The sequence below is a fragment of the Stenella coeruleoalba genome (assembly GCF_951394435.1).
Source record: "Stenella coeruleoalba genome assembly, chromosome: 1".
Lineage (NCBI taxonomy): Eukaryota > Metazoa > Chordata > Mammalia > Artiodactyla > Delphinidae > Stenella > Stenella coeruleoalba.
In genome coordinates, this window is record NC_137169.1 from 25,153,667 (window position 1) to 25,166,055 (window position 12,389).

At 45.5% G+C, this 12,389-nt stretch overlaps 1 protein-coding gene across 1 annotated transcript in view; it reads left to right on the top strand.

Moving 5' to 3' along the window:
* Nucleotides 1–10,825, top strand: part of KHDRBS1 (KH RNA binding domain containing, signal transduction associated 1) — a 40,905-nt gene extending 30,080 nt beyond the window's left edge. The window contains exon 11 of the transcript XR_013827103.1: nucleotides 4,984–10,825. The gene's annotated coding sequence lies outside the window, so the exon portion shown is untranslated. The remainder of the gene's footprint in view (nucleotides 1–4,983) is intronic.
* The last annotated feature ends 1,564 nt before the right edge of the window (nucleotides 10,826–12,389 follow it).

Here is a 12,389-nt window from a genome sequence, read left to right on the forward strand (position 1 = left end):
TGGCGTATAGTAGCTACTCAATAATAAATAATAGCTGACTGGACTATTTTGGCATCAATAAGAGCTAGTAAGTGGTGGGGCTAGGATTTGATCCCAGGTATGGGTGACCCCAAATCATGTCTGTAATACTGCAGGCTGCTAAAGTGGAAATGAGGCTGTTCTAGCTGCTATGCCTGGCCATATGTAGTTCTCCAGAGGCTCAAAGGCTGAGGCCCTACATGCCCTTCCCCCACCATCAGCCTCCCTTGCTCCTCCCCGCATCTCCCTCCAGGGTTTCCAGGGTACTCTTATAGATGACACTTGCTGCTAAGGGAACTCTCTCACCCTTCCTTACCTAGGGATATGACAGTATTCAGATAGCCTTAGGGTTTGTCCACTCTTGCTTTCTCTCCTACCACTTCCCCCTCCTGTCCCAGGCTAAGAATGTAGGTGAAGATGCATCAGCAACTGCTAGGGCTTTCTGGCCACCAAGGATGAAGCAGACTCAGACTGTGTTTTTTTTCAGGAACAGCAGCCTGAGAGTTAGGACCCATAAGGCTTCTTGCCTATACGTATGCAGAGTGCTCCCGAACCAAGTGAACTAGGGGGATAAAGGTAGTGATGGTGGATATTTTGCTCAGATATTTGAAGCTTAAATAATCCCTCCCTGACCTCAAACCTCTGCGGCTGTATGTCGCCCAAAGATCATTTGAGTTAGAATTCATAAGGCAGCACGTGGGCTCCCTTTTTCTTGCTATGTTCTCGTGCTTTGTGTGAGCCTATACAGGCTGCTGTTAGCTGGCAGAGTTACTATTAAGTAGTCATTTTAATTTTCCCTCATTTTATTACTTTTCTGTCTATTCGCATTAATTGGTCTTGACCCCATTTTTTTAAAAGGAGAAAGTGATGTAGAGAAAATAGGCAGCTTTGCCTGGCTAAGGGAGAAGAAAATTTAATTTGCATGTCTACTGTGTCTCTGTTTTTGTAAATGAGGCAGCTGTTACTAGGAGAGGTGAAGTAATTTACCACAGTTGTATTGCAAGTTGTGGAGGAGGTCCACATCAGCATTTTTGTATACCAAAGCCCATTCTTTATGCTGAAAGCATGCTGCTTCTATAAGATGAACACCATATTTCATTGACACTGAGGCCATGTATTATAAGATGCATCATTAAATACTGCGAAGAAATAAAAAATACTGCCAGTTAAACTGACACAGTGTTTTGTTTTCATATAAGTGTAAGATGAGTCCTGATTTCAGAAATGTTAAAATCTGAAAAAAGGTTACTTAGCTATTATTGCATTTTTGTCAATTCTAACATTCTTTACTGTGTACCATGCACTGTCTGCTCCACCTGTAAAGTAGCTATTATTATCCCACTTTTACACAGTTTAACACATTTTTACATAGTGCAACTAGCTTTGGAACCTTAGATGGGTTATCCCCTCCAAGTCTCAGTTTCATCATCTATAAAATGGGAGGATAATATCATTTATTTTATAACATTGTTGTAAAGATTGGGTGAATTAATGCATGTAAAACATTCAACATGACATGTAATAAGCACCCAGTCAGTACATGTTAGCTATAAACAGAGGCTAGGAGAATAAGTTACTGCCGATTTTGAAAAGCTAAATTTTAGTCAAGGGATTTGGACACTATTCTAAAGTTTAGGGAGCTATTTTAAGGCCTTAAGTAGGGGAGTGACTTGAACACACTCGTGTTTGCCCTTGTGCTGGCGAATTGGGGAAGTAAGGGAAGCAGAAGGGAATCATCTTCCATAAAGTGCAGCACCCTTTGTGGGAGAGCAAAGGAGGTGTTCTCCCCTCCCCATGCCTGACTTCTGCTCCCTCTTACCTAAAAGCCATATGGTTCTTACCTTTTTCAGAAAGAATAACCTTCTCTCCTCTTAGATATTTGGGCTCTTTGAGGGTGGGGTGTTAGGCCTTCACCATATCTTGAGGGCATCATCCTGTATCCTATCCCTTTCACCCACCCTGTGAATTAGAGACTAAAACTCTGTGAGTCTCCACTGATGGAAACTTCACTCTTAAGGAATTATTAAGCAAGGCTTTGCTTCACCACTTTTAAGTCTTAAATGAATGAAGTCTCTGCCTCCATTTTAAGCTCTTAATTCTGTGCTAACTCTCCGGGGAGTATCATATTGCAGCATCCCATGTAATTCTCACAACTCTGTGAAGTGAGGATTATCCTGGGAAACTGACATGGACAGGTTAGGATGACCACAGGGTCCAAGAACTAGAGTTCAGACCCTAGTCTTTCTGCTACTACTTAGCTGCCTCCTGGTCTTTCCTCTGTACCTACAGTGGCCACCAGAAGATCAGCTTACACTGAAAGTAGTTCCGGGCTTTGATATACAGGATGTATGGTGCCCCTAGCTTGGTTTCCAGATTCCTGAAGTTAAAAGAAGTGGATCCTTCTTTGCCCTCCCTTTTTCTCTCTCTCTGGACCCTCATGTACCTGCTGCTCTCTGGATTAATTGTCATTGCATGTTTAAAGCTAGCAAGCATCTGATGAATATTTAATAGCCTTGAGCAGACAGGCTGCATACAGTTGTCTGAGACAGCAGCTGCTGGGGGGAAGGGGAGGAAGCACAGTGCACTGCCTAACTGCGCATTCTTTTGTTCCCTGGCCTCAGCCCTTGGGAGCAAAGACCTATGGTGGGCACTGCACCCTAGTCCTATTGTGGCCTGATAGCTCCCCTGGGCTCCCAATGAGGCTGCATTCAAGTAGTAGACCAAACCCTTTTGTTTGAGGTAATGAGCAGATATGTTCACTGACCTCTAAAAATCAATTTTCTAACCCCCAGGCTGGAGGTCTTCTGCTCAATAGCCTGTTATGGCTCTGGGGCTGAGGATGTGTTCTCTTCCAGAGAACACTAGCTCTCTCTTCTAAAAGGAGGGAGCCTTGTATCTGAAAGGGATTTGAGTTTCATAACCGTGCTGCTGGAGGTTAGCTTCTTGACATTCCTTGACTACAAATCCAGCAGCTTCTCAGCAGTAGGTGTACTTCTCCCTCCTAGCCTAAGCTGTGCTGGTTGTCTTTGGCTGCATCTCAGGCAGCAGTGGGCAGGTAGGAGTTCTCAGATAGGTACACAAGCTGTCACAGTGCTTCCCCCCACTAGACCAGGGAACTTTTTACTTCAAGGAGGCCTTGTCATTTCCAGGTCAGATTGGGAGAGGTTGTGGGGACTCCTGAAGAAAGACGGCGCGTTTGACATGTTTCCAGGCAGAGTGTGAGGTACAGCCAGGCTGTCAGCCCAGATGAATCACCGAAGTAGAACACATTGCTGGAAAATTGGGGACTGTTTACGTTCTTAATACTGCATTAAGATGCCTGGATTAGCTATTCCCTTGTCAACCTTGGGAGCCTACCTTGGCCCACCTCAGGATAGCCAGTCTCTTCACCAGGCACATAAGGAATTTGAGATGGATGAGTTTGGGTTTAGATACAGAGCTAATTTTTCTCTGCTTTCCTCTGGCTCCTGCAGCCTTCGTGCTTCCTACTTACAGCCCAGCTTTAGGTATAAAATGGGGTGCTCCCCATTTCTCAGTCTCTCCAGGGTTGGAATGTAGGAAACAAGTTCTGCATCTGCCTTTGAGAAATAGAAATACCTTGTGCTCTGATATGATTCTTCATAAGCTTTTCTGCAGAGATCAGTATGAATGACCCCTTTCATTCTTTTTTTAAAAAATACATTCATTATTATAAATTGGAACACCTACTATGTGCTAGGCAATGGAGAGTCAGTGGCAAGTGAACAAGGTAAAATTGGTCCCTGACCTCGTGGAGCTTATAGTGTATTTGGGGACACAGACACTAAACATATTAATCTCATAAATAGCATAAATCATCTCAGTTGTGACATATGCTGTGAAAGAAAGGAACGGGTGCTATGAGGGTATACAACAGGAGCTAACCTAGCTCTGGGGTTTTCCTTGAAGAAATGATGTTTAAGCTGACATCTAAAGGCAGAGTTAACTAAGCAGAGAGTTTGGGAGATGGTTTGGGGAAAGGGCATGAAAACACATTCTAGGCAAAGTGTAGGACTGAGGCAGGTTCAAGGTGAGGTGGAAATCTGGGGCTTATGCTATGGTCATCACTGAAGACCACTGAATTCCAGTAGTGAGGGGTGACACGATTAGATTTCTGCTTTTTAAACTTCACTTGCTGCTGAGTGGAGAATGGGTTATGGGGACCTATGAGGAAAGACATGAATGAGAAAGACCTACGCTGGAGAAATGAATGGATTCAAGAACTTCAGAGATAGAATGATTGATTAGATGTGGGAGAATAGGGACGTACCAGTGAGGGCCCCCAAGTTACTGGCTTGAAAAACTGGGGCTTTTTTTTTTTTTTTTTTAAGATAAAGAGCACAGCTACAGGCTTTGGCATAAGATTAGGGCTCTGACCTGTGCCCCAGGCTTAGGATGTGTCTCTCCTGTGGATAACGCCGAGAACTGGGGGCTAGGAAGAACCCCTCATAAGGCCAGAAGAGGTGGACCCCGGAGCCTAGGATTGAGGTACTAATAATAGCTACGAGAAGATTCCTGTTCCCCATTCCCTTTCTTTCAAGAGATTTAAAGCTCTTTGTCAATCGTTATCTTTTTCACATCTCTGAGAGAGCAGAGATTATTTTCCCCTTAATATAGCTGGAGGCCCCAAAGCTTGTATAGTTAAAGGCCCCAAAGGTCTAGTTGATTCTGCCCCAGATCACTCAGCTCAGGCATGGCCAAGGATGGGAGGTGTGAGGTGTGAGTCTCCATTTTCATTGCCTGACGGATAGCAAAAGGAGCTCATAGGCTGTGGACTTCTGTTTTCTACCCACCTGTGTACCTAAAAACCTTGTCCTGAATGCAGCAACGGGGGTTGTGCTGTGGGGTGGGGAGGTTGTGAGGGAGGCAGACCAGCCAAATGGGAGGCTGGGAAGCCCCCGATACAGCAACTTCATGCTTCTTAATTTTCTGCCTATGTCTTTGCAGCATCAGAGGACTCCCGGAAACCAGGAGAGCCGCCTGCTGTGTCAAGGCTGGCCTGAGGGCATTTGCTGAGCACAGAGAGACCCAGGAGAGGAGATCAACAGTCTTTTCCCACCCACCTCTTGATCTGTCTGATTTACCCACAGAAAGCCACCCAGAATCCTCTAAGAGTCCCTAGGCCCAGAATGGAGTCCTTAGGGCTACAGGGGGCTGTGATGCTAACAGTTAAACCTGCTTAGGACTTTAAAGAATTGAAAGGGACTAACAGTATCCTCAGCATGGCCTCCTAGACGTGAATAAACTGGCAGCTCTTACCGTGTCATTCCCAGTTTGCCTGCTTCCCCTTAGTCTCCAGCAGCACTGGCTGGAACACCCTACCACCACCTATTTCCCACCCTACCACACGTGTGTTGTGGATGCCAGCCTTGAACACTTGCAGAGGGCTCCCAGAGAGTGGCTGGTCACCAACTCTATAACAGGCTGAGGAAAGTCAAGTTAGAAGGTTCGGGTACTTTAGGCAAGTTATTTAACCTCGGAGCCTGTTTTTCTCTTCATTTTTGATTACTAAGGTCCAAAGATCTCCTGAAGGATAGGGTAGGGCTTTTCCCACTTCACTCTGGACTATATCCCTTCCCCAGCAAACATCTGGCACTGAGGAGCTCAATAAAGGTTCAGTCAAGTGATGAATAGTCCCACTCTGGTAGCTTTTATCAGCTTTGGGAGAGAGCCAAAGGAGGTCCCCTGTCTAACTCCCACTCTCTATCCAGCTATATTGGGCTAGCCATTTATCCTAACATTTTCTCTTAAAGGATTGGAAAGTCAGCCTTTCCTAGACTTCTGGTTTCCTGTGGCCAATGCCATAGGCTGGTTTTACACTGAGCACCCGGAGAGGTTAGGGACCTCTCTAATACTACACTCTTCCTTCAATGCCCTCTGGTTATTTATCCCAACAAGGGAACCAGGGGAAGGGCTGAGTTTGGAGAGACCTATCCAGACTGTGCCTGAGGCATTCTAATGAGCTTTGGATTCTGTTCTTAGCAGTAAAGGGACCTTGAAATCGGTTGATTTACTTTGGGCAAGTTGTTTAACCTCTAAGCCCATTTTTATCTTCATTATTGATTAAAATATATAATAGCTAATAATTTATTGAATGCTTAGTTGTACCAGGCACTATGTCAAACATTTATATGTACTATTTGACTTAATCCTCCAATCCACTATACTCATTTTACAGATGCGGAAACAGAGGCTCAAAGAGGATAAATAACTTGCCTAAGGTTAAAGAAAGGTGCTATCAGACTCTATAGCCCCTGCTTTTGACCTGTTTGTACCTCTTAGAGCCACCAAGTACTTTGAAACAGTAAAGCATTGTGTTTGAGAGATTTATTTAGGGTGACAAACGATCCAGGTTTTACATGACTGAGAAGATTCCTGGGGTATTGAACTTCAGTCCTAAAACCAGGAAAGTCCCAGGCAAACTGAGATGAGTTTGTCAGTCTGTCTGCACTGAGACTCAGTCCAGAGTTGGCCATTGAGGCTTCATTTTCCCTGACTTCTTAGTCACCTACGCCTCATCTTGTGGCCAGTTTCTTTAGCATTTGAGGACCTGCTTCAGTCCAGCAGGCAGGAGAGGAATTTAGGACAGGGGGCAGTTAGGGAATCAGATGGCGTCCTGGTCATGGAAAAATGGAGGTGCAGAACCTGGGTCACTATTTGAGAAGCCAGCGCTAGATTCTAGGCAGCCTTACCTTCAACCCCCAGATGCAGGATACCTACTTGGGAGCCATGGAATTACAGGGAAGACCACAAGGGCCAAAGCCAAACATCTAGATTCAAATCCTAGCTCCTCACTTATGTGTATTTTTCTGGGCCTGTTTACTCTGTAAAAGTAGGATAATCGTCCCAATCCACTGAATGGCATCTGAGAAGCAACTGAAATGTGTGTGAAATACTTCACACAGAGTCTATCCAAATACTGCTCAACACTTAGGTGTCCTTCCTCCTCTTTTCCGGCTTGTGTTTCTTACCCAGCCCTGTCACCTGTCGAGTCTTATCACATACTCCCTCCTCCCATTACCACTTGCAGCCCTAGGGATTTTCCTTTGAGAGCCCTGACCCTAGTGGGCCTGGCCCACCCACCCAGCTGCCCTGCATGTCAGTCACCTCGCCTGCAAGCGGAGAAGGGATGACATCAGCTTTTCCCCCTCCCCCATCCAAAGCCTCTGGACTGTTTTGAGCCATAAATATTTTAGCTGGGCCTTTCTCTGGCTGTTGCCGGGGTGATGGACTCTCAGGGGACTGGGGTGGGAGTGTGGAGGCGGGGCTCGGCAGCCTGGGGCCTAGAAGCAGAGCTGGCCCTTGAGGGGCGGGTTTGAAGTCTGGCCAAGAGCCAGTGCTTGCAGCAGCGATTCTGAAGGCTGTTGCTCTGTCTGCCTGCCTTCCCTTTCCTGGGCCCCGCAGAGCCGTTCTTACTGCTTTCCAGGCCCAGCTTTGCCCTCGAGTACCACTTGATCTTGGGTTAATTGCTAAATACCTCTGGGCCTTGATTTTAACATCTGTAACAGAAAAGTCCCTGTTTAAATCACTGTAAGTGGGGAAGGTAAGTCAAAGGAGGTTTTGTAAAAATCCGATGAAACAAGTTTGGTTAGTAAGTCATGATTGGAGCAGCTAGGTCCCACAGTCCTTTCTGATAGACCTGCATGCTGGGGTCCCAGGGCAATGTAGATGCCACTCTAAAGGCTGATAGATGTGCCACTGCCTCCCATTCTCCCCGCCCCCCATTCCTCATGCTGTAGCCCCAGCTCCTTTTCTGAAGTTCCCTGGCCTGGCCCACGGTGTTCTAAGGAGTTTGGCCCTTATGAGTAGAGTTGATGAAAGCCTTTTTTGATTAAGATACAGAAATTCAGACCCCCAAACTGGATTTGGCCCTCACTCTCTTCTACCACACCCCCCCACCTCCATCCTAGAGCTCTTCAGTCTGAATAGCTGCTAAACTCTAGCTTGCAGCAGCATGCCCACTCCTCTCCTTGGGATGGGTCTAAGAAACAAAAGAGGGCCAGAGAGGGGGCGCCTGGATCCACTCCCTACCCCTACCATCGAGAAGCTCTGGATTGGGTCCAGAATTCCACATCCCCTGCCTAGCCCTGCCCACCAGTTTCCCTGTGGAGCTGGGAGCTGGGCTTCCTTTGTGTCGAGCTCCCTCTGGTGGCGTAGCTGTGCATTGCATAAAATAATACCTCAAGCGAGACTAAATTGCAGGCCGCCCTGAGAGATGGGATTGTTCTATACCAAGAAGAATCCTTGACCCCAACTCCTGATGACAGCCATTCCATTTCCTATATAGGATTACTCTGCCATATGTTTGCTTCTCTAGGTCATTAATCCTCACAACAATTCAATGACATGAGAATTACCCTAATTTTACAGATGAAACAGGATTAGAGAGGTGAAATCAAATCCAAACTCTTCACTGTATGTAGCCTGTAGTGTTCAGGATCCTCAAGTGATAGGAACTTAGCCTGTTTTTCCAGCCCCATATTCCATTCTCCCAAGCCAAAATGACTTACTCTTCTGGAACATAGCTTGCCTCTGGACCTTTGCTCATGCTGTTTTCTCTATCTTCATTGCCCCCACCCCCACACAGTACATTACATACCAAAATCCACACATTTTTGAAAAACTAAAGAAATGCAGGATTTTCTCAAGCTTGCATATATTATCTTTGTAATAACCAAATATTATAAGACATGGATGAGAACAAATGTCTGGATGAGAACAGGTGGGTGAGTGTCCCTGAGATGTGGAAGGTTGGATGGGGAGACTAACATGTACGTGGAAGTGAGAATTGCCCAGGAAATTAAAAGAACATGAAGACATCTGGGTTCTCTGGTAGGTTTTTGTAGTGAAAATTCGATGTTGTAAGTATTCTTGCTGGCCAAAGAGCAAATCTCTGGGAAGCTGAGGCAGAGATTCAGGTGACATTTCTTCAAAAGTCACCGATCTTAAATTCACATTAGTTTTCTTGTTACTTAATATATCCATGTTTTAATAACAATAACAGGTGATAACAGGTGATACTTAAATAGCACTTCCCAGGCACCGGGTATGTTCTAAGTACTTTACACAGACTAACTTAATCTTCATCATAATCTCATAAGATAGATACTAATACTACCCTCACTGTTTTTTTTCAATTGAGGTATAGTTGGTTTACAATATTAGTTTCAGGTGTACAGCATAGTGGTTCGAAATTTTTATAGACTATACTCCATTTAAAGTTATTATAACTTTATATTGGCTATATTCCCCGTTCTGTACAATATATCCTTGTAGCTTATTTTATACATAGTAGTTTGTACCTCTTCATCCCCTACCCTTATCTTGCCACTTTCCTCTTCCCTCTCCCCACTGGTAACCACTAGCTTGTTCTCTACACCTGTGAGTTATACTATCCTCACTTTACACTGGGGAAACTAAGGCATAGAGAGGTTAAGTAATTTCCTAAGGTCGTGGACCAAGTAAGTGGTAAAGCCAGGATTTGATTCCATATAAGTCTGGCTCAGAGAAGGTGCTGTGGATAACTACACTTTTAATATTGAAAATATTGCCTTACATTGCCATGAATAAAACTGACACTCCAGGAAGCAGTATTGTGTTTTATCCTGCGGTTTCAGGACCCCCGCTGTGTACCACCAGAGGTCTGCATAATCCAGGGTGAAAACTGATCAGACTTGCCAGCCTTGGCCCCAGAATAACGGGACCAAGGAAGAGATCCCAATTCCTGATATCCAATGACACATGATTGGCCTAGAGCCAGTGGCATTTCCTCAAAAACTCAAGACTCCTGGAAGAGCCAATAGAGAGCAAGTTAATCAGGAAATGAAGACATACAGGAGGGAAGTGAGGGCTTCGAGGTCACAAAACAGCTGAGATGTGGGGCCACAGATCTAGAGGACAAGAACCTAACCAACATCCTGCCATCTTATGATTATTTTCCCAGGGAGCCTGTAGGCGGCAGATGTAAAAGGATTAAGGCCCTAGACGTTTCTGGTAGATACTGAGAAGTGTATATTGTTCTAGATTCTTGCAGTAGCAGTTGTCAGACACTAAACACAAACTGGCTTTTTGTTAACAGCAAAGTCCATAAAGGCTTCAGGTATAACTAGATCAAATGATGCCATCAAGAAAGTGTCTCCTGACTTCTTTTAAATACATTTATTTATTTATTTTTAGTTGTGTTGGGTCTTCATTTCTGTGTGAGGGCTTTCTCTAGTTGCGGCGAGCGGGGACCACTCTTCATCGCGGTGCACGGGCCTCTCACTATCGCGGCCTCTCTTGTTGCGGAGCACAGGTTCCAGATGCGCAGGCTCAGTAGTTGTGGCTCACGGGTCCAGTTGCTCCGCGGCATGTGGGATCTTCCCAGACCAGGGCTCGAACCCGTGTCCCCTGCATTGGCAGGCAGATTCTCAACCACTGCGCCACCAGGGAAGCCCCCTGACTTCTTGACTTTTCTGTGTTTCTTTCATTGTCAGCTAGTTCCCCCCAAAAGGTGGCAAGATAACCACCAAGAACTTCAAGTTTATATTTTATTTCCTTAGCCATCCCAGAGGGGGGAATATTTATTTCCCAGTAGTTCTAGCAAAGATCCCAGGATTGCATCTCATTTGGCCTAATTTGGGTCACTAACACACCTCCACCCTCACCCCAACCAGTCAGTGTAGCCTGATGTGGCAGGGATGGAATGCTTTGATTTGTCAGGCCAGGGTTATCTGCATACACTGAAACTGCAGAGTAAGGCAGCCGCACTAAACCACATGGCCTGAGAGAGTGGGAGGAAAGGTAGATTCCCAAGGGAAAATTGGTATTCTTACCAGAAGAAAGAGGAATGGATGCTGGGCAGGTAAAATCAGTAGTCAACCTGTAGAAGGTGGGCAGGAACCACAGGTCATGGGTTACATGCATAGTGGTCCATTTGAGTGGCCTTACCCTCTTACCCTGGGTTGTACAAATGCCCTCAAATCAATTCAGCAAACGTCTCCTGAGTATTTGCCATGTACAAGGTCCGGTACCTTCCATATAATAGATGCACAGCTAGACAGTCCCCTGCCACCAGCCCCAGTAAGGCAATTACCAGACTCAAGCTACTGCTTTCTCCCTGAGGAGTATAACAGGCAAATTCCTATTCGTCTCTCAGAAACCAGCTCTGATGTCCTCTCCCATGAAGCCTTCTCTTGACTACCTCCCGTCAGGGTTAGTCATCTTCCGTTCACCTCTGAACTTGGTACATACTGCTATTGTTATCACACTGTCATAATTTATTGATTCTCCTCTCTGTCTCCCACTGATGAGTGGCATCTCTGTATCCCCAGTGCCCAAGATATAATAGATGCTCAGAAATGTTTACTGACCTGAGTTAAAATGAGTTCCCAGGAATGTCCCAGCCTCAGTCTTCTATGGAATATTCCTGAAACCCTTTAGCTTCCCTTCCCAACTGGCCTTTTCAAGAGCCAGTTTGCCACTACCTCAATTCAACTGAACTAATCCTAGCTGAATGCCTATCTCGTGCCAGGTGGTGTTAGGCTTTGGGGATTCAGTAATTAACAAGGTACACTTCAAATTCAGGACTCCAAAGAGGTCAGAAAGAGCTCTTCTAACCAGACTTTCCTTGGCTGGAAAAAGAAAAAGCAGGCTTTGTGATCTGCTTTGTGACCCAGTCATTCTCCCTCCCTGGGCCTCTTTTTCCCCAGAAAGGAAGGCCTGACTTGGTATAAAATCTATAATAGATGTATATGTGTTAAACTCCATATTTCCATTTGCCTAGGCTAAAAACCTCGGAGTAATCCTGATCTTCTCTTTCTTCCACACACCTATCCAAATTTGTCAACAAATCTTGTTGACTTTACCTTCAAATCCAGACTCCAACCATGTCTCATCACCTCACCCAGTCTGGTACAAACTATCAACATCTCTTGCTAAGATCACTGCCAAAGCATCCTGGTCTCCCTGATTCCACCCTTGTGCCACTACAGTCTATTCTCACAGGGCAGCTGGTGATTCTTTAAAAATGGAAGTTCAGGTGGCTTCCCTGGTGGTGCAGTGGTTAAGAATCCGCCTGCCAATGCAGGAGACAGTGGTTTGAGCCCTGCACCGGGAAGTTCCCACATGCCACGGAGCAACAAAGCCTGTGCTCCACAACTACTAAGTCTGTGCGCCTAGAGCCTGTGCTCCGCGACAAGAGAAGCCACCGCAATGAGAAGCCCGCACATGGCAATGGAGACCCAATGCAGCCAATAATTAATTAATTAATTAATTAATATAAAAAATGGATGTACAAACCCTCCACTAGCTCCCACCTCATTCAGAGTAAAAGCCACAGGTCCATTCCTTCTCATGTCTGACTCTCATGTCTA